We start from the raw sequence: 23,147 nt of genomic DNA on the forward strand, positions 1-23,147 counted from the left end.
CAAAATTTTAACCTAAAAATACAACTTCTCCACTATTAAATTCTTACTCGTGTCTTTATTAACGTTACTAGCTTTATTACTTATATGCTGTCTATTTTATAAAATTGTTGTCTGTTACATTTCCCAATGTGCAACTAGGTCTACAAGATTGATGATGGCTAAACATCTTGAAGAAACAGATAAAATTTATAACCCTGAATAAACTAAATATAATACTGTGATTCTAGCTATGTGAATGAGCAATGAAGGGTAAACACTTCCTGGATCATAATAGACCAGTAAGACAGGTGATCCAGAGAACTTTTAGTATCAACAGGGCCTGATAAAAAAACTAACACCTTGAATGGCAACTCAGAAGATTTTTCACCTGAACTAGGAATGAGCCATCCTAGCACCGTGGGACAAAATTGGTCATGAAATGTCTCTCAAAATATTGGTCGAATTTAGGACCAAGGGGGAGCACTGTGAATGAAAATATTACACTGTGAATGAAAATACTGCAACCAGGTCAGTAAACAAATAATGCTGAATCCAAGTCATCAGCAGCTGCTGCCAACCCCCAGTGAGGACACGCCTGCAGCCCGGCCTCTCAGCCACTCACAGAGGTGCCCTCTGAGCGGACTCAGAGAAAGAAAGGACAGGATACTGGCCCTAGATAGCTAGGTGCTTGCCAAAGGAATGAATTCAATGACCCAAATGTTTGCTTCCCACCATACATAGAAAAGCACTAAATACATGAACTTGAGATATCTGGTTTTCTTTAGATAACAAACAATATTTTATTGTTCCAATTACCTGGTCTTTGTTGTAAAGCTTCTATATATCCTAGCTCCTCCCCTACCTCTTGCGAGCAGTCCCTCAGAGTGATCTGAGAGGCTGTCATCCCGGCTCGAGTCCTCCAGCCAAATAAAACCAAGCCCTTAACATTTAGGCTGAACGTTTATTTCAATGAAGTCCCAGAATAGACACAACTCATCAATTCTGTAATGGAACACACTGAATCAGGAACGAAAAGCGTGTTTTAGTCCGGAAAAACTCCGGGTTCCTCTTTCTTCCTGTCATTATACAACCCCTCCAGAACTCATTAATTTGATGTCTGCTCCTCTGGCAACCAAACTCATAGAAGAGTCAACTCAGCTGAGCGCCCTGCTGGGGAGAACACCCCGCAGCAGCACTACAGGCCACCTGCCCTCCTGCACGCTCTGCTGACCCTTGGTGTCCTCCGTGGAGACCAGGCCAACAGAGCTGTTCCCAACAGGGGCAAAGTCGCACACGTTTAATAAGTTATTTGATTTTATACGATATTTTACATGTATACCCATCTCTGAAAACAGCTTTGCCAGAAGCCCAAATCTTCAACATTAATCTGTAAAGGCAAATCCTGTCCCCAAGGGAAAACAAGACTTAAGACGACGCTAAGGCCTCCAACGTCCTCTCAAGGACCATCAACCAAACTGCCTGCAGGTCTGCAGCTGCAGGCGGTTACAAGTCTGCTTTTAAAGCAACCCTTTCCTGCCCTCGGGAATTACAATGTCCCTCTACGCCTTCCCATATCAAGGTAAGAGCAGTCGCTGCAGAACCTTGCAGGGCAGCACTGACAGGACTGGACAAAGAGAATCAGAGCTAAACTAAGCCTTCTGATGACACGAGCTTGTCACTCTGTCACTTTACAGATGAAGATATATATAGAGAGAGGTGGGGTGATATTCCTCAAAATCACACAGCTAATAAGTGGCAAAGTCAATAACTCTGTTCTTCCCTTCAGTGTGACGCCCCAGCTGGGACGCCCACAGTGTTCTTTCGTGCTTGGCTGAACAGTCCTTTCCTGTCAATCATAACCCACCAGAGTGTCTGAACCTAGCCTGCCTTTTCAGCATCTTTTCCCTCCAGTCTCTCAGGAACAAGGTGGTTTGGGCCACTGTATGACTTCCGGCTCCCGGAAACCTCAGTGCTTAGGCTGCTCTTGCCTGTGCATCCGGCCACCTGCTCAGAAGCAATTCCTCCCCTGCAGGAGGACGTTTCCACTCTCTGCAGGGACACCCCATCAGGGAAGCCCTCTTCTCGCCCTCAGCACGGCAGGTGTCCCAGGCCACATCTCAACCTGCCCTATTAGGACTGGGGGTGCCCAGGTCTGCTAGTCAGACCAGCAGCCTCACAGCCAGGGATTATGCCCGGGCCACCCTGCAAACCTACTGCCCGCCTCACAGCCCCCAGCCAGAAGGTCACCTGGAAGTCACAGCAAGTGCCCCACCCCATCCAGAAGCCTCTTCATTTGCCAGCACCGCTGATGACTGGTCTCCAACCTTTGGTCAGGTTTGCACAAAACAGCACCTTCAACTGTGAAGCAGGGGGTTTTCGCTTCTGCTCCACATCCTTACTGGAAACTTCAAGGGAAACGAAGAGGTCTTTTCTCAACCCTTTTATGATGACACCCTCCCAACCACAATACTCATATTCTCAAGAGCGTTGGATCCACGTGATTTTGTTTCCCTTATGGTATGTGGCTCAAAACACTGCGGGATTCTTTCTCTTTTGAGGGTATTTGTACTCATTGTATCGGCTTTCATCTGTTTTTGTCTCTCTCTTCAGTATCCCTAGCAGTTGCCACCTCAGAATCCCTTCAGCAGCCTCCCTCCCAACATCTAGTCTAGGAAATCAGGTGTGATAAGAAGCCCAGGGGCAGTCACAGAAAATGCAACTAAGACACATAGAGGCTACATAATTTGCCCAAGAAGATCAGTTTCAACCCCCAACAGGGTGTGTCAAGGCCCTCTGTTTAACTCTTATGCTAAGCAAGCTTTTTGTAGATTATGGTTATAAACATATGAGGTATAAAAATACATACAAGGACACACATCAACTCTAAGATTTTCATTAACTCCACTATTTTGTATCTATTTCTTTCTATTAAAAAAAAATTAAGAACCTCTGCAGTCAGTATAGCAAAATCTTACTGGGCTTTAAGTCCAGAATTAAGAGATGTTAAGTGTGTCATTACTCATACTTATTTGTATGTTCACAAGACAAAATGATTTGAAAGTCCCTCACCCCTCCCCCTACTCACTACTGGCTCTCACCTGAGCTCCCAGACCACACATCTAACATCCATTCACTTTACCCACAGCTGAACTCATCAGTTTTCCCCCAGAAATCCCTCTGCAGCTTTCCCTCCTCACAGCAAAGCAGGACCATCATTTACCTCATTAATCCACACAAAAACCTGGGCCTTACTCCATACTATATTGACAGACAGCATTCATCCTTTCCTTTTTATCATCTAAACATGCCTTCAATCTGTTAGCTTTTACCCACTGACCGTCCATCGCTCAAGTGGAAGCCACCAACACTGCCCACCTGGACTCACGAGTCTCCCAAGTGGCCCCAGAGACACTCTCCCCTACTTGAGACAAATGGGATTGTGTCACTTCCGCGCTTTTTGGACTTTTTTCATACCCACTGTTCTTAGAAGAAACTCCAAGTTCTTTACATGGTGAAGATTTTTGCTATGAAACTGTCAGCTCAGGGAGGGCAGGACACGCCCTCTTCCCTCTGACCCGCCCTCTGAGAGAGCAATAGCTTGGGAGGACCTGCTGAGCTACACCAGGCTGTGTTCTAAACCTGGTCTTGAGTTCTTAGCAAACTGCTTCACTTATCCATACAAATCCAAGGTAGATTAGAAAGAGTTTAGATGTTGAGCTAGACTATTGATTTGGGGATTTTGCACTAGCAACCTGCAAGGACATGTTCTAATGATTCTGTCTTCTTAAAACCACACCCAGATTAAATGAGTATTTGTGGAATGTCTTCAGAGTAAAAGGGACTGTACTTTTACAGACTTTATGTTTTATAACGTGAACAACCCGGACAGGGTCACAAATGGAACCGCCTCACAAGTGACAGAAGACAGGTGAGAGGCACAAAGCAACAGGTCGCAAAGATGGTAAGAGCAAAGTTGATTCTCCAACCCCCGAAAAACTCCTGAAAGAACCGAAAATTCTGAATTTTAAATGTAAAAGACTATCATATAGAGAAATGAAATAAATAATCCTCTTCATCAGGGCTTCAAGATCTGACTCCAGAATTTTTAGTAGGCCATACTGAATCCTAGCACAGAAAAATCCGATGGACTAGTGGTGAGAAATTTCCAGGAAAACTGCACTAATTCTTCAACTTATATAAGGACATACCCTCACCTGCCGAAAGCGAATGTAGACCGCATTCTGAAGAAATTCGGAAGCTTCCAGGCTCCGCTTCTGGATGCCAAGGACACGGACAGCTTGGAAGCATGCTTCTAACTCAGTCACCGGCATTCTTACACTGCAGGGGAAACGGAGGCCCCCAGTCAAGAGCAGAGATGTTCCTGTCGTGTATCACAGGCCGTGCCTCCGGGACTCAGTGCCCTGCAGCAGCCCGGCCCCAGGCGAGGACACGCAACGCAGCCCACCCAATCAGGAGGGGCACTGTGCTTGAGAAAGCCCATCCTCGATGGGGGCAAGAAGGGCTGGTGGTGTTGAGTGAACCTGTAAATGCCCACAGAAATATGCCTGCATTCATTCAAGAGATACAAACAACAGTAGCCGGCTATTTAACAAGATTTCAATTGTCAGTGGAAATTTTGCCATTCCTTTCCGCTTGTCCCCAGCACTCTGAGACTGGCTTAGGCTCTCTTACACCTGCAGCTCTGTGCAATATTTGTGAAGTCATTTTACTTTGCTGCAAGTGTCCTCACTCCCAGGTTTCACTTTTTCTGTCCTCTCTTAACACAGTCGGATATCTACCTGGATCTCTCCCTGAGTTCCTTGCTCCTCCTCCTCAGATCCTGAGATAAAGGTCAAGTGAAGACACATGACCTGAAAAGGTACTGTGGACTTGAACGAAGTCCTCAGTGACCCCCTAGTGAGTGCTGCCCACCCCTTACCATTGATTCTCAAGGTTCTGCCCAGGGAGACATCCAGCCCAGAGAGGTGGCCCAGGCCAATTAAAAGCTATGTGGCTTGGGCTCGGGGACAGGTACAGGAGCTGGTTCCCGAGCCAGGCCCCTCCCCACCTCTGCTCCCCTCTCTATCGAGGCCCTGCTGCCAAGTACTCAGGCTCTGTGATCTTATGTCCTGCTCTTCTACTCTTTTCCAAACACTTTTCCTTTTCCTTTTCTCCCTAATTATCCACAGCTGGAGTGATTTTTCAATCACAGTATCTGAAAAAATTTCCTGAAGCCGAAAAACAGGTCCCCAGAGGTCAATGCCCATATGCTAGTTCCTGAAGGGAGCCCCTGGCTAGGGGGACCCTCACCAACACTCCCGGGCATCAGACATGTTGCAGGGTTGGCCATCCCCAACAAGAGTTTGCTGTCACCCCAATGCCCGCACAGCATCCCTGCTTACAAAACTGTAATTGGCCCACTTGTCACTTAGTAAGAAGCAAAAATACAAAATTGCTCATGTTTCTTACTAAAATTATCTATGAAGCTGAAAAGGGAATTGTAATAAAAAAGAACAATTTTGACCCTATCTTTGATCTGTTCCTTTGGCTTTAAACCTGTGCCGTTTCTAGGCTCAGACTTGGTAGCTCTGCACCAGTTGTAAAAGGAAGTTTCCTTTAGCCTGAAATCTACAGGAAACCCTATTCTCCGGGCCCTGATCTTTAATAATGTTAGCTCATCTGCACTTATGTAGAGATGGCAAGTTGCAAAATAGAGAATAAGCTTTTTTTTTTGGAGGTTTTACAGGGGCACAATGATTTGATCCACATGGACAGCTGCAAGAACAGCGGATTCAAAGGACAAAAAATTCATATAGCAAGAAGTTTGCAACAACCAACCACAACCCCGCCCCTTTTTAGTATTAAAGGAAACTGAATTCTGACTTGGGGAAGATGGTTCTTCAGGACATCAGTCTGCCGTCTTCTGGGTCTGCCAGCGTTGCAAATAAAGTCACTATTCCTTGCTCCAAAACCTCATCTCCCGGTTTATTGGCCTGTCATGTGGCGAGCAGAAAGAGTTTGGACTCAGTAACAAAATGACTGCATTGGAGGTAGTATGTCTCCACTGTTTCCTCGTTTCCAATATGTAACATGCACATCATTTATGATCTACTGCAATTAATTCATCAAAGACAACCACAAAAAGAAACTATACTCACCTAGGTATCAACACTGAAGTCACAAACTGTCAATTTTATATGCTGTTTAACAACACAACGGAAAAACATAACATAGGGAGTTGATTCCACGGAAATAAAATTATTTCTACTCCTTCAATACTTTTTCTTTTCTTTTCTATTTTATTTGTTTTGCTTATTGAAAGGAAAATAAAAGTCAAATCATTTTATTTCACGTATTTTTGTTATAGCTACATTCTTTAAATACTATAAAGAGAATTAAATTGGAAAAAAAATTGTTCATATATTAGTATAAATATATATACACAATCAATGGGGATTAGGAAAGGAATGGACATTTACTAAAAATCCACTACAATCCAGTCTTTTACAAGCATATCCTGGAATATAAGCTCTATGATCCAAGTGGCCCCACCCCCATTCTCACTGCTGAGTCCCTTAGTAATCAACTACTAAATCACCAGCATAGAACCATGTGATCAGTATTTTAGGAATAAATGAGGGAATTAGCATATTTCAATTCTAAAACAAAAACCATAAAATAAATACAGAACTTATTTACAGACAAAGAAAATTGGAACCCATAAAAGTAAAGTTACTTCCCCAAGGTCACAAAGCTAAAAACTGATAAAAACAATATTTGAACTCATCTGCCTGATTCTAAAAACTAAGGTGGAAATCCCATTCGACTGGGGAGGGTCCAGCAGCACAGCCTATCACCCTATCTTTCTTCAGATCTAGCCTTAGACAGCCTGAGACAGCACCCCATTCCTATGGAACTCGAGGGCAAATGATAACAATAAGGATTTTATATCCAGTAGTTTATTAGGTCTCATTTATATAAAGTGTCAGCAGGTCAGCAGAAAAACTCTGGAAAATAAGAGTGGGTCCAGAGCTTTTTGCTGATTAGTAACTCAGTCTATCAGTAAAGAGTGACCTTCCCATGAGAGGCCACATGGACATAAACTAAAGGAAGTTGAGCAATGAAAACTAACACGACCCTGGAACTCAATCAAGAGGATCCCTGCCATCCCCCAACCAGTTGCCTCTTCACCCGCGTGGACACGATGGCAGGAGAACCACGTTCTTGTCCAAGTTACACCATCATGGATTCTCACCCATAAAAAGTTACGACTCTATGCTGTCTTAAGTCGTTTAAAACTCAAATATGATAACAACAATATCTCAGCAGAATATCTATGTCTCCACTTCCTCTCTTCTAATAGGAGAATATTTCTATGGACACAAAGCAGAAATCCAATTTAAAAAACCATGCACGAAGCCAGGCGAATTTCTGCTTAAGAGACTTTGCTCTCACGCTCAGTAAATGAAAACTCAGAAAAAGTGGTCCTTCTCCCTCAGCAAATGGGAAGTAGCCTGATGTGTGTGTGTGTGTGTGTGTGTGTGTGCACGTGTGTGTGTGTGTGTGTAAATCAAATACAATCAAGTCTGGGACGTGTACAGTTTTTTTTTATGTCACTGTCATTTCATGGGGATGAGCCAACATTTAAAGTAATTTGAATCTAGTGTTGTGAGAGAGTCTCAGGCTCTTGGTGGAGGAGGTGAAAGGGGAGAGTAAAGGGGGAAAGAGGTACATGAAGCAAAGAAGTAAGAATACTGCCAGGGAAAGACAAAATGTTAGTTTTGTTCTTCCTTGCACCACATACAAATTAGGGACTCACTTTCCCCTGATGACTTATCGAGCACTGAGTTGCAGAAGAAGAGGTGACAGCTCATTTCTCACTGAGCTTGTGACTGTACTTGGCATCTTATAGACACAAATCATTTACCCTGATCAAACACTCTAGCAGCAGGCCGTAATTCTCCTGTTTTGAGAGACAAGAAAGTAGGAGTTCAATTAAGATGTATAACTTGACAAAAGTCAGAGGACCAGTAAACTAAAGAGGATTAATTCAAACTCAGAGTTGAATGCAGAGTCTGATCTTCCCACTCCCAGGACTGGAATATCCTTAAAACACAGGCTCCCCAGCTCCCCTGCAGTGTTCCTGGCACCAAGCATTTCCCATGGCAATGGTCACCAGTTCTCACAGACACAGCGCTCTGTGCAGCCAATGACCTTGATCGGACCTTGATCATCTACCTGCCACGCCCACCAGGCTTCACCATACAGGAAGGAAAGCTGGCTTTCATGTGCATACAAAGCCATCCCTGGTCTAATCTGGGCTCTTCTGTGGCTTCTCCAGCCTAAAGGCAGCCATGAAACTGCTCACAATTTGTACATGTGCCACACTACCTCTCTCCATTTGTCTCCCCACCTATACTACTATGACCATTTTGAGAATCTTGGACACAAATATTTAAAAACAAAAAAGAAAGGATTCTGGAACAAGTACTTAATACTTAGAATTTTAAATTGCAAGTTACAAAGTGAGTATTTACAAACCAAATCTTCCGTTCTAAATGTCAGTTTTAAGCATTTAAAAATATAATAAAAAAATTCTCACTTATAAAATTGACAAAAACATAAACAGTAATCTGGAATAAATTCAAAAATAATGCCCATGTTCTAAATGGAGAAATTTCAGGACTGTACTGAGGGGTAAAGTAAGATGTGTGAATGTAGAGACATCAACAAATTGCATGGAGGAAAGCACTTTTGTAAAGATGTAAGTTCCCATTAGAATAATTCAAAACTTACTAAATACTCCCATGAAAACTCCAATCTGATTTTTTTATCTTTAACAAAATATTTTGGAATTCTTCAGGAATAATAAAGTCATAACACTAGACAAGAAAATTTGGGATGGAAGGAAAGAATCAAAAATAATTCAGACTGCAAATTATTAAATAAATTTTTACAATATGTAAGATATGGTGCTGGAGTAAGTAAGGCAGATTGACAGAAGGGAACCATGAGCTCAAAAAGAGACTCTAGTGTACATAAGTATTTTGTACAGGTGGGAATTCATATCAAAGAGAAAAGTATGTCTTCAATAATTGTCCTGGGACAATCAGAGGATCACCTACAAAGAATAAATTCTATTCCTCTCATAAGGACCACAACATAAATTACAGACCGTGATGTAAATATTAAAAAGTATTAATAGCAGCAAATACAACACTTTGCTCTTATTAACTCAACTTACCCTTACATTAACAAGTACTATTATCATCCCCATCTTAGAGATTAATAAAAACCTACAGAAGAGATTTATTCCATTATTAGAAAGTATTTCTAAGAATAATGTCAAAGATAAAACCCATAAGGAAGACATTTACTATCATATGAATATTTTGAGACACAACCAAAATAAAAATCCTCCTGAACAAAATGAATGGCAAGAAATGACAAGAAAAAGCTCTGTGATACATGTTGATGAAAAGAAGTAGTTAATGTTCATAACATACAAAGAGCTGTCACAAAGCAACAAGAAGCTACCTCACTTAAATGTGTGCAAAGGATAAAAGGAATCATTCATTATAAAAAAGTCAAATGGCTAATGAGTGAAAAATGCTCAATACCTCACTGATTATCAAATGCAAACTAAAATATTGAAAAAGCAATTTTGCTCATCATATCCGCAATTATTTTTAATAGATAATCTAGCTAGTGTCCATCTGTGGGAGAACAAACCATGAGCGACATTTTCAGAGGAAGACATGTCAATGGATATGTAAATTCTGAAAAACATACGTACACACTGACTCAACATCACTTTTAGGAATCGTTTCCTTTAGGAAAAAAAAAATATCAGTCCAAAAAGATGTATCCATCAGGGCATTTAGACAGCACTGATTACAATGGTGGGAAGAAAAACTGAAATGAAATCATATCCAGCAATAGAGAATTGGTTACATAAGTAATTGTGCATTTTTCATTCCCCAATGGAGAAGGAATTTCTAGAGTCACTTGAAAGGAGTCTGTGATGAATGTAAATGTCACATCCAGGGACTAAATTTCCAGAAGCCTTAACTAAAGGAATACTCATACAAGCACACAGGAATGTCTGTACAAGAAGGATGCCAGTCAAACATCCTTTCTGACAGTGGAAAATGGAGAAAACTTAACTGTCCACCATCAAGACAATGATGCGGTAAATCACGGCGAGCTGTGATCACTGAGGGAGCCGGCGTTTTGCCGTGGTCCAGGGCCTTGTCCACAGCATTCTCCCACCAAAAGTTTGCGTGGACAAGAGACCACAGCCAAACATCAGGAGACCCCTCCAATCTTTCTGAAAGGACCTGGTGAGTCTTTAGTGGGAGGACGTCTATGATATACACCTGAGTGAATAAAGCGAGCTGCAGAAAAACATATAGTATGGTCTTATTTTTCAATAAAGCATATATACATAAAGGTGTACATAGAATTCTCATATGTGTGTATATATGTATGTCATAGGTATAAAGGTCATGAAATATATATACCAATTTTCAACAGCTTTTACTCACAGGAAATAAGGGGAAGGGAGGTAGGGACTTCCTGTACCACCACAGTTCTCTTTTCAGTATTTCACTTAAGTATACTTTGAATTTAAAAGTTTATTTAAGTCCGAAGATAAATGGACGATGCCTCCACAAGACAGAATGCTATACTGGTCATCAAAAATCATGCCAGGGGAGATAGAATATTGTAGAGAAACATATAATAAGCCAAATGGAAACTGGAGGTGTCCACACAGAAAACAGGCACAGAGTGCTCTCTGGTTTTTATGACAAAGGTGATACACACTGACGAAATGAACAGAAAAAAGACTTTAACGTTTTAATTATTATCTTTGAATAGCGGGACCAGGATAACCTCTTTTGCCCCCTTTTTCAGACTTATTATTTTAAATGCACATTCTTTTTCATCTGAAAAAAGCATTTTTAGGTGTGTAATACCACGCATTGGAGAATAATACATGAATACTTAGAGAAACAAGTAACTTGGAGACAAGGCAGCAGCGTCACACAATGTAGAACGGGCGATCCTGATTAACACCATGCAGTTACATAAGGACCCACAGATTGAGAGCACCTGCTGTAACAGGGCATGGCCCCCTTCTATTTGTCAGCAGTGTCTTCAGGGCTGAGGCAGTTCTGAGCACGGACAGTATCAGTGCTGGTGTCTGGATGGACGCCACTGGGGGTGAGGGCACCTGCAAGACGAGAGGAAGAACAGAAATCATCCTCTGCCTTTTCTGTGTTGTTTCTTTGTTACTTTAAAAGAGAGGCATATATAAGATAAACTGTGTATCTTCCCAAATGAAATTTCAGTAATGAAACCGTTTTTAAAGTCTTCACAGCTTATATTCTGCATATAACTGTCTTTTCAACAAAGATCATATTTATTAAATGTTAATTAACTCAGTTAATTAACTCCCTGTTGAAACATTCTAGTAAAGAACATGAAATGAAGTATGTAAAAGAACCACACCTGCAGTGACTAGCTCAGCTGTCTTGACGGCAGTGCATTCAGCCCCCACCATCCCGTGGCCCTGAGCTCCTGATACTGGTAAGAGAGCACGCTGCCGCCTCAGATGGAGAGAAACTGTGAAAGCATTTTTTGAAATCTACAGCACTGACAAAACATAACTGACAAATCCCAGGCTCCTTTGAGGCTGTCATTTTCTGTTTCTGGCCAACACCCGTCAATGAGCAGAATCGCCCCATTCCCGAGCCATGGGACTCACGTGGGAAAGAGTTTTGGAGGAACTTCCAGGTATAGAATGTAACCAAGTATACGTAGAGCTCTCACAAATGAAAAGATGCAATACTCTGATTTTGGAAGACACTCAAAATATTCTTCTAAGCCTAAGTAGCTCAGCCACTTATTTATTTCACAGCCAGTGAGCATCTCCCACAAACCCTGTTTCCCTGTGTCTGATGGGAGCCTCAGGCACACTCTTGCTGTCCATCTTGTAAGTCACAGGGCAGAGGTGTATGTCTCACGCATACAACCCTCATACAGGCTCGCCTCCTAGCCTCACTGTATGAACTTGGTCCCATTTTCTCACCTGTTCATTTGATATCTGTTCTTCTGTAAGCTGCCTGAAATGCGTTTTGGAACATGTTAGAAGAATCAGTGGGTAGATAAATGGACAGATGGACAGGTGAGAGATGGGTAGACAGACAGAGAGACTCCAAGAAAAGGGGAACAAAGAAAATTTCCTATGCAAAACCCTCTTCTAGTCAGGGAAGGAAACCACCACGGAGAAGTGTGAAGAGGCAAGTAGCTTAGGACTATTTCCTGGATTCCATGAAATGTCACACCAAGAGATGAGAGGGTAGAACTTTAAATAGTAAAAGAAAAAAGCACCCATGCTAGAAAAATATATCTACAATATGTACTTTCTAAAGAATAGATTCAAATCAGCAGGGCCCAATAACACAATCATTGGCTATATACAGAAGTGAGAATCCCATCTCCAAACCACAAGGCATCCCTTCGGAGCACTGAGAGTCTTCACGGGGCGGTCATAAAGCAGTCACCGCAAAAGCTATGCGATCCTGCACTTACGAGGAATGAGCAGCTGTGCTCGGGCTGCCCACATGCATCATTTACACCCCACAGCACTGCTACGGGGGGGGGACGCCTAGCGAGCCCTGTCTCTGCAGGACAGAAAACCATTTCTGGAGAGGCTAAGCCGACCTACCAGTTCTCCATCTCACAGGACTGGTCACTCCAGAGCAGGACTTGAACTCGGACCCACGTTTGTAACCGCGGTACTACCGTGCTTTGTGTGCTTTTGGTGTGTATAATACATTTGTTTCTAGCATGAAAGGATATTTAATAGATGTTCGGTTGTCTTGTCTATCTCATTAGCTCACAATCAATCTTTATACTGTTGAATTGTACTCTTTTCCCCTGGAGAAAGAATGGAAAGAGTGGGAGTCAGAATGAGGTGGGGCTCTATTCTTTATCTGGTACCTCATCTCATCCAAGTCGCCAACCAGGGAGAAGGAGTAAATGTTCTCTTCATCTTTTAAAGAGAGGGCTCCAGTGATGGTGACTTACTCAACTCCAAAACCAAGTCTGGGGAAAGGGCACATTCAGCAACTAGAGCAGTGTCAGCTGTAGGAAGGTGAAAAGAGCTCACGGGAGGGCTCAGGGAGTCAGCCTGATTTAATTTCAATCGATAAAACAATAACACACTCTAAAAATACTAGCATACAATGGATTTGCTGTTTCTTGACATCTAGCAAGATTCCACAGCCCATATATGACATTATCGTGAACCAGTGAAAGGAAGAGTCCACAGACAGGGAAAATCGATGCCACAGGAATGCTGAAACCCAGGCTGGAGGAAAGGAAGAGAAAGGGCATAGTTAAGAAGTGGGGAAAGGCTGGGGAAAAAAATTATCATAATGACTCTCAAGCATCATCCAAGAATCATATAATCATTCATTCAAGAGAGAGTTACTGATGTCCTATTCTGTGCAAGATTGTACAGCGGGCGAAGCAAGAGCACAGCGTCCATGGTGGCAGCAAGTTGCAGGGCTCAAATACACTTCTGATCCCAGTACGTTGCAAAGAAAAAAAGTAAAATAATACTGTGTAAACTCAAAACATTGTTGAAACAAAAGTTAAAGAAGACCTAAATACCAGGACAGAAACTCCACGCACATTCCTCTATCAAAAGACAGCACTCCTGGGATGGAAGTGCTCCCCAAGGCGATCCGTATAGTCAACATGGTCTCAGTCACAATCCCAGCGGGCTCCTCTGCAGTAACTGACTAGCTGCTGCTACAATTCATGTGGGAATTCGAGGGTTTTAGTAACCAAAACGTAATTGAAAAAGAAGAACAACGTGAGAGGACTTGTAATTCTCAATTGCAAACCTTACAACTGTATCTCTAGGTGAGATTAGAGGCCATTGTGAAGTTATTACTATGTTTATCCTTATTTTCTAAATTCTCTACAATGAATGTAACGGTTACAATAAGAAAAATAAAAAGTAATTTATCCTTTAAAACATGCACACCGATTCATTCATTCAGAAAAAATTATTTTATCAATAAACAGATAAACAAAAATCTAGTGAAAAAGGACAACTTAAAAACAAGAGTGCATTTACATTTTTCATAAATTGAAAACTGAAAAGAACAAACACGTCAAGTTTCTAGGGAGACCAATGCAACATATTAATAGTTATTTTCAGAAATTCTAATTTAACAATGAAAACTCAGGAAAGGGAAAATCGTGATTGAAAACCAACTGCAAACACATGGAGAGCAAAGGCCTAGAAATCACAGTTCCTTTAACTCTGCTGCTAACTCAATAGGAGAGGAAATTCCTCACTAAGCGGAGAGTGGAACCCATGCATAAGACAGGATACACGGTACAAACTGCACTAGAATTGGGGGTGATTTTCTTAGAAGAATTCTAAAGTTACAAAATTGCTAAAAAAACTGTTAAAACACTGACAGAAATATAAAAACACATAGTCATATATATTATATAGGAACATATGATGTCTGCTCCCATTTGCATAGAAATACAAACATATTTGTTCATTTATGGGCACTGATTACTGTATCCCAGGTAGAATATTTCAACTAAAACATGTAATCAATATTACACTCCTCTTGTCAAATTTAGTTGATAAATTACTCTGCTATGTAACCATAATGTGTGTAAGATAGATCTAAAATTAGTGAATAAAATCTAATTATGGTTGGTTGAACTATTTTCAAAATTCAAAGCTTAATTTTAAAACAGATCTGAGCAGTAATTCTATATTACCTTTTCCCTCGTGAAATGAACAACAGAGTCTGCTGTCAAAATTCTGTCCTGACAATGATTCACGAGCACCGTATCCTCACAAATCTGCTGGACAGAAAGGCACTATCCAGACACTGTGACCCAACAAATGAAACACAAGGAAGAGAGTGACCCTATTCTGGAGGGCTTATAGTCTGTGTCAACACCGGGGTTTTTATTTGATTGGTTTGATTGGTTGGCAAAATAAAATCAATCAAGTACCTTCTTTCAGCATTCTGTAAGTCATGACTGTTTTTAGTGTCATGAGCAGGAAAGACTTAAGCATGACTTGATTAGGTCAACAAGCAACAATCATCACTGGAGAGTGAGTAATAAAGAAGTTAACTGATAGCAATGCTTCTGCCTACATGAGACCTAAAATAAACCTACAATGATCTCTGTCAGGACAATGAGGAGATGAGGTCCCCAAAGAGAAAAAAATCTAACAAGAAATCAAAACAGTAAAGACTTTTTCATTAACGATTCCTGGAAAGAGTGGAGCATGGTGGTGAAGAGCTCAGATGCTAGGGAAAAACATGAGGGTCTGAACTCCCACAGCACTGGGTAGCTTTGACACTGATATGTCAGTCAAATTCTCTGCATCTCAGTCTCCGATCCATAGACTGGGGACAACAACAGCACCCGTCTCCTAGAACGGTCCTAAGAAATAAGTTATTTTATATATATAAGTTTAAATAAAATACCTCAGATATTAAATGTTACCCCAAAAGCACAAGGAAAAATGAAAACAGAGATAAATTGGAGTTCATTAAAGTTTAAAACTTTGCTTCAAAGGACACCATCCAGAAAGTGAAAAAACAACTCCCAGGAGAAAATTTTTTCAAATCATTTATCTGATAAGGAATCTGTATCTCAAAAACAAAAATTCCACAGCTCCACAATATAAAGGCAACTCAATTAAAAAATGAATAAAGGATCTGAAAAGATATTTTTCTAGGAAAATATACAAATGGCCAATAAGCACAATGAAACGATGTTCAATAACACTAGCTCTAAAGGAAATCAAGTCAAAACAAATAGAAACCGCTTCACACTCAGTACAATAGGTTATAATCAGAAAAATGGTAACAAGCTCTAATGAGGACACAGAGGAAGCGGAGCGTGCAGCCCTTGCTGGTGAGGACGTAACACAGCGTGGCCACTTTGGAAAACAGCCTGGCAGGTCCTCAGAGAGTTGAACATTTGGTTTCTGAATGACCCAGCAATTCTGCTTCCTGGGCACACAAGTAAGAGAACTGAAAACAAATGTTCACATAAAAACTCTTACAGGAATATTCATGGCACCATTAATATTCAGAGCCAAAACACAGAAACAACCCAAATGTCTATCACATGATGAATGGGTAAACACAGGGGCCCAGCCATAGAGTGGAATATTATTCAGCAATAGCAAAGCATAGAGTACTGACCCAGGCCACAACGTGGACAAACATTAAAAACGTTATTCAGTGTGAAAGAAGTCTAGTAACAATAGACGGTTCCACTTACATGAAGTGACTCGATTTGCATGAAATGTTCAGCACAGGCAAATCCACAGAGAGAGAAGAGTGGCTCCCTGGAGCTGCGGAATGGGAAGTTGGGAATGTCTGTTTATGCATACGGGGTTTCCTGTTGGGGGATGAAAATATTCTAAGATTGACTGGGATGCACAATTCTGGGCATAGAGTAAAATCCACTGTACATTTTAATGGGTGAACTGTATTAAAACTGTTAAGAACAAAAGCACCACGGGCCAGTACCTTCCCATAGTAAATGCAAATTGATAACTTTTATTACAGGAAGAAGAAACTGCCCTCAGCATGAAAGCAGGAGATCAGCAAATATCAGTTAACCGAAATTGGACAAGAGCATTTCACTTGAAAGAGTTGCTGAGTGTACACGAAATATTCAGACATGACAAGGAAAATCAGCTTGACATCACGAAGAAGCATTCTGCCTCAAATGCAAATCAAGGATTCGGGAAGCCCAGCTGCTAGAAATGACCAGAATAGAAACCTGGTTCTTAAAACAAGCACCAGAGCCAACAAGGAAATGGTGGTGAGGAAAGCAGGCGGCCGAAAATCTGGAACAGCTTGCTACAAATAATTTCTCCACTGAAAATTCAAAAATAAAATGAAAGTGATGCAATGCTGTGTTGACCTCACGTGAATGGGCTTCCTGCGGTGCTCGACAGTTCTGTAACCCCGAATGAGAGACTCAGGAGAATCAAGATAGCTTCTGGGAGTCCCCAAGTTACTGCCCACAAGCACGCTGACCACCATCACATCTGCCAGGGTTAATTTCCAGAGAACAGACCAACTTCTGAAAGGCACAGCAAATGTTGACAAGGGAAGAAAAGGCTGCAGTCAGTCCTGGGACAGAGGCCCTGAGAGCAGAGGCCAGAAGGCTGCAGGTGAACTGGAGTGGCCCTGGGGAAGGAAGGGACCATGGGGTAGCAGATCTCAATTATCTTCCCTCTCTCCCTCGGGTAGGAGAGATAAAACCTGCATCCTTCTCACCTGGAACTGTGGGTTCTGGCTGGCAGAAGTCTTACCTACAGGGAATGAATTACTCAAGACTGTGGAAAAAGGAAAGAAAGCGAGAGGGATTAGGGAGCCGACTCCACGAGCCTCTCAAGTGCTCCCATATTTATTGTGTATAATCAAAGGAAAAAGTCATTAACACTTGTGTGATAGTAACCAGGAACTTCGGGAAAGACAGGATGATACAGAGATTGTAGAATCCACCATGAGTACAAAGGCTTAGTGTACCTTTAGGGAAGTCATGGGGAGAGGGGAACAAGATACATTCTTTAGACATGTTCATTACACAGCAGAACACCAGACCAGTCAGGTCCTTGTTTTGGGGCTAATAGACTATCTAACATCACGCAGGCCCAGCGTTTATAGCTGAGGGCCTGGGTCATTGCTGTGCAATGAGCAGATTGCTATCTAAAACCTCAACTATGCAAGCAAGACACTGTCTCTGCTTTTTATGACAAGGAGACAGGAGTGTAAATGCACAGGTGCTTGCTTAAAAGCAGTTGCTAAGCACATTTTTTCTTCTTAAAGTTGACAGGCGGCTGGGGTGTGTTACAAATTGTTAACCCAATCATGGGCTCCCAGATGGAACCATTATGGAGGACATCTAGGATGACATATCCTGGCTCTGGGTCTTTTCCTGCCAGCTTCGGCCACTCCAGCAGGGTCTAGACACATCCCTGAATAACGACCCCACAGAACCACCTAAACTCTTAACTCCTGGCGCTTGAAACTTAATTTTAGCTCTACACAACTTAACGTAGAAAAGTTTCAGAAATAAAAGATATTATATTCTTTTTATATCTTATCATATTACTGATTTTTCTGATTGCTCTAAGCTGCTTCTACTTGGTAAAGCACCTAATTCTGCAGGTGAATTTAGTACTTTCCTTTGGGCATAACTAGACAGTCTGGGCTGTCTGACTTCTATTAGTCAAATACCGATACACATAATTGATTTCTTTGTTCATCAATTTCAGCCTGGAGGTGAGGGTCTGTCACTATTTTCCTCAGCCCACCCTCTTCTCTTTTCTCATCAGCATCTCAGGCCTCCTGAAAACAAAGCAAAGCATTTGTTTCCCTTCACCTACACTTTCCACAAAGGCAACAGGAATCATCAGCCTAAACAATGAATTCAACACAAATGTTAAAACAAAAATCTACAAACCTGAAGCAACTCCATCTCCGAATCATGATACACAATGACATAAGAGTAAGTGTGTCAGGCACAAAGCATGCGTGAGCCTGACCATCTCATTTCTATTCTTCAAAGGAAGGAAGGTTTTCATATTTTTTCTTATCATTCTTTGTCAGTTTCTGATTAAGCCAAAAAATCGTTTATGAAATAATTAAACACTGCAATAACAGACTTTCGCTGTATCAATTACAGAAGGCATTCAGAGGGGATAGGAAAACCCACCTCTGTAAAAAATGCAAAATTTTTTCCCCTTTAAGAACACGTGTACAAAGTGCAGCATAGAATTCAAATTCTTGTGGAGAGGACAAAAGCCACAGAAACAAAGCAAAGTCATTATTATGACTCAATTCAAAATTCACTGGACAAACATGTTCAATGCATTCAAATAATTTTAAAGGCACACTGCAAACCATTTACTTAATTATCTGCAGGCTAGAGGAAGAAATTACCTCTTTAACAGACAATATAAGTCAACAGGTTGCCCCACCAAACGAGGAACAAACATCAGGTTTTAAACAGTTCTGATAAATCAGCACGTTCTAAAGATCAAAATCCAGAAATTTTAAACATTCATTCACACCAGAATGAAACAAGCACCTAAAAAAAAAAAAAAACCCAAAAAAACTAAACACATTGATCACGTACCTGGATCAATGAGAAATTCTTGTTCAGCTGGAAAAAAGTACAGGCTATATATAGCCTTTTACTTGAAAAATAAAACTACTGTTAAAAATAACTGCTAAAACACATTTCATCATTCATGTTGCCTTGAAAAATCTGAGGCACTTGTTTCTGATCAGAAAAGCAATTCTGAGTATTAGTATGTTACAATTCAGTGCCAGTTTTCTTTAGAAGAAAAAAGAAAAGCTTCTGTTCCTCATCCTGCACAAAGTGTAAAGAACCTCCCTGCCTCTATCTCCTCCCATTTTCTAAGCTCATGCTCCCCAATCCTTCTGAAACAAGTATGAGTACATCTTATTCCCACAAATATACCAAATGACAAAAGAGTATCAATTTATTTGTGTAAATATATACCTACACCTTGAACTGGAGGAGAAAGGTATAAGAAGGCTGTATGGAACTTATTCCTACATTCCTGAAATCACACACACACACGTTCACAGAGACACAGACATATACACACTGAATTACTGGGTATTTCACAAGCTAAGGACTTCCAACTTCTACAAGATAACTTTGTAGTTAGTTTAAAATACAAAACTGTCATCTTTTGAAAGCCTTGAATATTGCAAAATCATCCAAATATCAAAGAGACACAATTAGCCTTCTCTGTAGAATGTAATTTCCCATGATGGCAAAGCAAACCCTAAGAAGTAGTGGATCCAAGGCTCGTGTTTATCACTAACTATGATTGTTTTTAAACACGTAAACAGATTCAGAAAGATATGACCCTACGACATTTATTCTTATAGAAATAGCATATGTATTCAATTGTCTATGCAGAAAATAGGTCCCATGATGGTGTTTAAGAACTATTTTGTGTATTGAAATATTTATTTTTAAGTGCAGACAAGGAGGGTGGGAATTACTCCGTTATAGAGTACCTGTTGAGCATGCACATGTTCCTGGCTTCAATCCCCAGTACCTTCATGAAAATAAGTAAACACAAGTGCTTATTTAAAAATAAGAATAAATTTATTAAAAAAATGCAGACTAAAAACCACTGCAATCTAGGAGCCACAATTATAATAAAAAACAAGTGTTTCTATCAAATATTCACTATATACCAATCACAGAGACAACCACAAATCACACCTGACAACCATCACGTGTGATTTTCAGCAACCCTACTAAGTAGACACGGATGAGAAACCCGGCTCTGCGGATGAGGAGACGGAGCTCGGAGGAGCCGGGGACGCTGCCCGTCCTGCTCCCCGTGACACCGCGTCAGCCCAGGGCAAGCGCTGACGGAGCTGCTCTGAGGGGACACCCAGCTGCATGGAACCTTGGGGGTACTGGGGAGTCCCAGAAAACACTCAAAAGTGTTCAGTGAAAAACCAGCTCAAATATATTACACTGTGCCGCATCCTCTAAACACAGAACATGACTGAGACCTATTTTATGCCCACGTGTCCTTTCTGCCATCATCAGTTACTTGCCCTCTCAGCACGACCAGTGATGAATTGGACCCCTTATGAAGTGCACTCAGATGGCAGAGCTTTTAAAGCTGTTTTATGAAGTTTGTAAGACTCTGTCTATTCCTCACACAGGCGGTCATCCATCACTTCTCACCGGTGCGAATGTACCACCTGAAATCACACCTTTCTGCTTTTTAAAATCCCTTCATGTAATACACACTTTTAAACAGCAAAGAAGAAGCTCAACCACGCACTGTGGACAGCTTTTCACCAAATGGGCTCGAACAGCCCATCGGAATACCTGGAAGCCCTTTTCTTCTATTAAACCCACTTCCAGGTACTTCATCATTTTCTGACTGGTGGACTTGGCCTCTGACTAGCCTACTCAGAGAGCTCCCATCCTCACATCCGGGGGTGGGAGAGGATCCTGCATTTGGGAAAAATCAGTGAGGAAGGTGGACATTCTCCAGCCATGTCTGCATGGGTAGAAATGCCACAAAGTGCTCAGAAATTATACCGTCAGCACCCCTGGGCTCCCATGGACTGGTTTCACATTAACCAAATTTATGACACACTGATGTAAGAAAACCAGAAATATAATTTATTAATGTAACAGAAGATGTGAAACTATGAACCAGACTGAAATATCAGAGTTCCACCAAGAGTACAGTTTCTCCTCCACAGCCCAAACACGGGCAGGCAGTCACATGGTAAGCGTGGACAGAAGCAGAGCAGGAAGGGTTTCTAGATTAACTCAGTGGACTAAATTTCTGTTATGCGAACATATCTGCCGTCCAGAAGACAATTAACGCCAATCACGGTGCACTCTCCGTGGACAGTGGCTGACATAAGACTGTGAGCACCTGTGTAACTCTCCTTTCCCTGTCCTTTCTGGGCTAACTGATACACAGAGGTACAGAGATCCAGGGATGCAGATACCTCTAAACACCCAAAGCCCATCCCTGGGAGCCTGGAAACCAGACAGCCAGGGTTTAAATCCCAGCTCTGCCACTTACTAGCTCTGTGACCTTGGCCAAATTATTTACCCTCTGTGTGCCTCAATTTCCACACTGTAAACCTGGGATAACAATCAAATCTTCCTTACTCACTTGTTGAGAAGATTGAAGGATTCATTTCTGTAAAACTCTCAGAAAAGAATGTAGCACATTTTTGGTGCCCAACAAATGTCAATTTAATAAGAAAGTGATTTACAAGTCTCCCATCTGATCATCTTCTGTGTTTCATGGCTAGTCTGAGTCCCAAAGGAAATCCTTATTTCCCCTCTTATAATCTCTTAGGGAGAACCCTTCTCTTCCAACCCACCACCTGTTTAAACTGAGGGAGGGGATGCCACCTCCCCACTCCTCTGGGCCATGGGAGACTGCTTCTCCCTTCACACCCCTGACCCCTGGCCCACGGCTAGCCCTCCTCACACTAACAGATTGAAGTGTGAGTCCGGGGAGACAAGCAGGGCATATGAAACCTTTCCTTTCCCTCCAGTGTTGGCCACCCTTTGGAAGCACCCGGGATGCTCAGCTCCATGGCAAGACAGCCCTGTACATTATGGGTCAGATCCTCTCAAGGGAAGGCTCGCTGTGGCCCAGAGTTACCTGGGACTGCGTGAGTCTCTAATTCTGGGACATAGTGTAATGACACCCACTCTCCCACAGCACTGAATTTTATGGAGAACGTGGCTTCATCAGTAATAAAGGAGACATTTATTGCCTGCCTGTTTTTCTTTGTCATCTCTCAGTTGGCTGCTGGAGACAACATGTGTATAAGTATTGGGTCCCCTTAAACCCCAACATATATGAAGTAATAAAAAATTTTGTGGCTTAACATTGTTTCAGGGCGACTGTGTAACAGTCCTGACTCTGCTGATGCTAAATTAGGGCATAGGAACTATGGAACCTCCTCAAATATCTTTCACCATAAAACCAGCTTTTCTTATTTTCCTGTTTCTTAGTAATTGCTAAAGACTATCAAATGATGGCTTCACACCAAACAGCAGTTAAGTTTATGAGCCCTATTAACATACCCACAGTGCTAAACACTTTACATAATTTCTAATTCTCACAATTCTACAAAGCAGAAATGAGTGTCCCCGTCTCATAGACGAGGGAAAGAACTGAACGAAGTGATTCAGGATCACATGGCTCAGTGGCAGCGCGTGCACACAAACCCAAGTCAAAACACTACACCCCATGGTATATGTACCAAATCTCCTACCACCCATTCACACACAGCGGCGAGGTCAATACATAGGGAACTCAGTACACTTTTCAGCTTTAAGGTTCTCCAGAGGCTGCTTCTAGCTGTTTTATAAAATCCCGGCTCACTGGTTTCTAACACTGGAAGAAAAGTCCGATGTTGCCATTGTTTGCACAGGAAGTCTGAAATGTTCACAGCGAGATGATAGAATAAAACTAAGATATAAGCAGAATAATATTTCCCGTAGACAGACATAATGGTCATTGTGCTATCCTGAAG

The sequence above is a fragment of the Vicugna pacos genome, unplaced genomic scaffold (assembly GCF_048564905.1).
Source record: "Vicugna pacos unplaced genomic scaffold, VicPac4 scaffold_77, whole genome shotgun sequence".
Classification (NCBI taxonomy): domain Eukaryota; kingdom Metazoa; phylum Chordata; class Mammalia; order Artiodactyla; family Camelidae; genus Vicugna; species Vicugna pacos.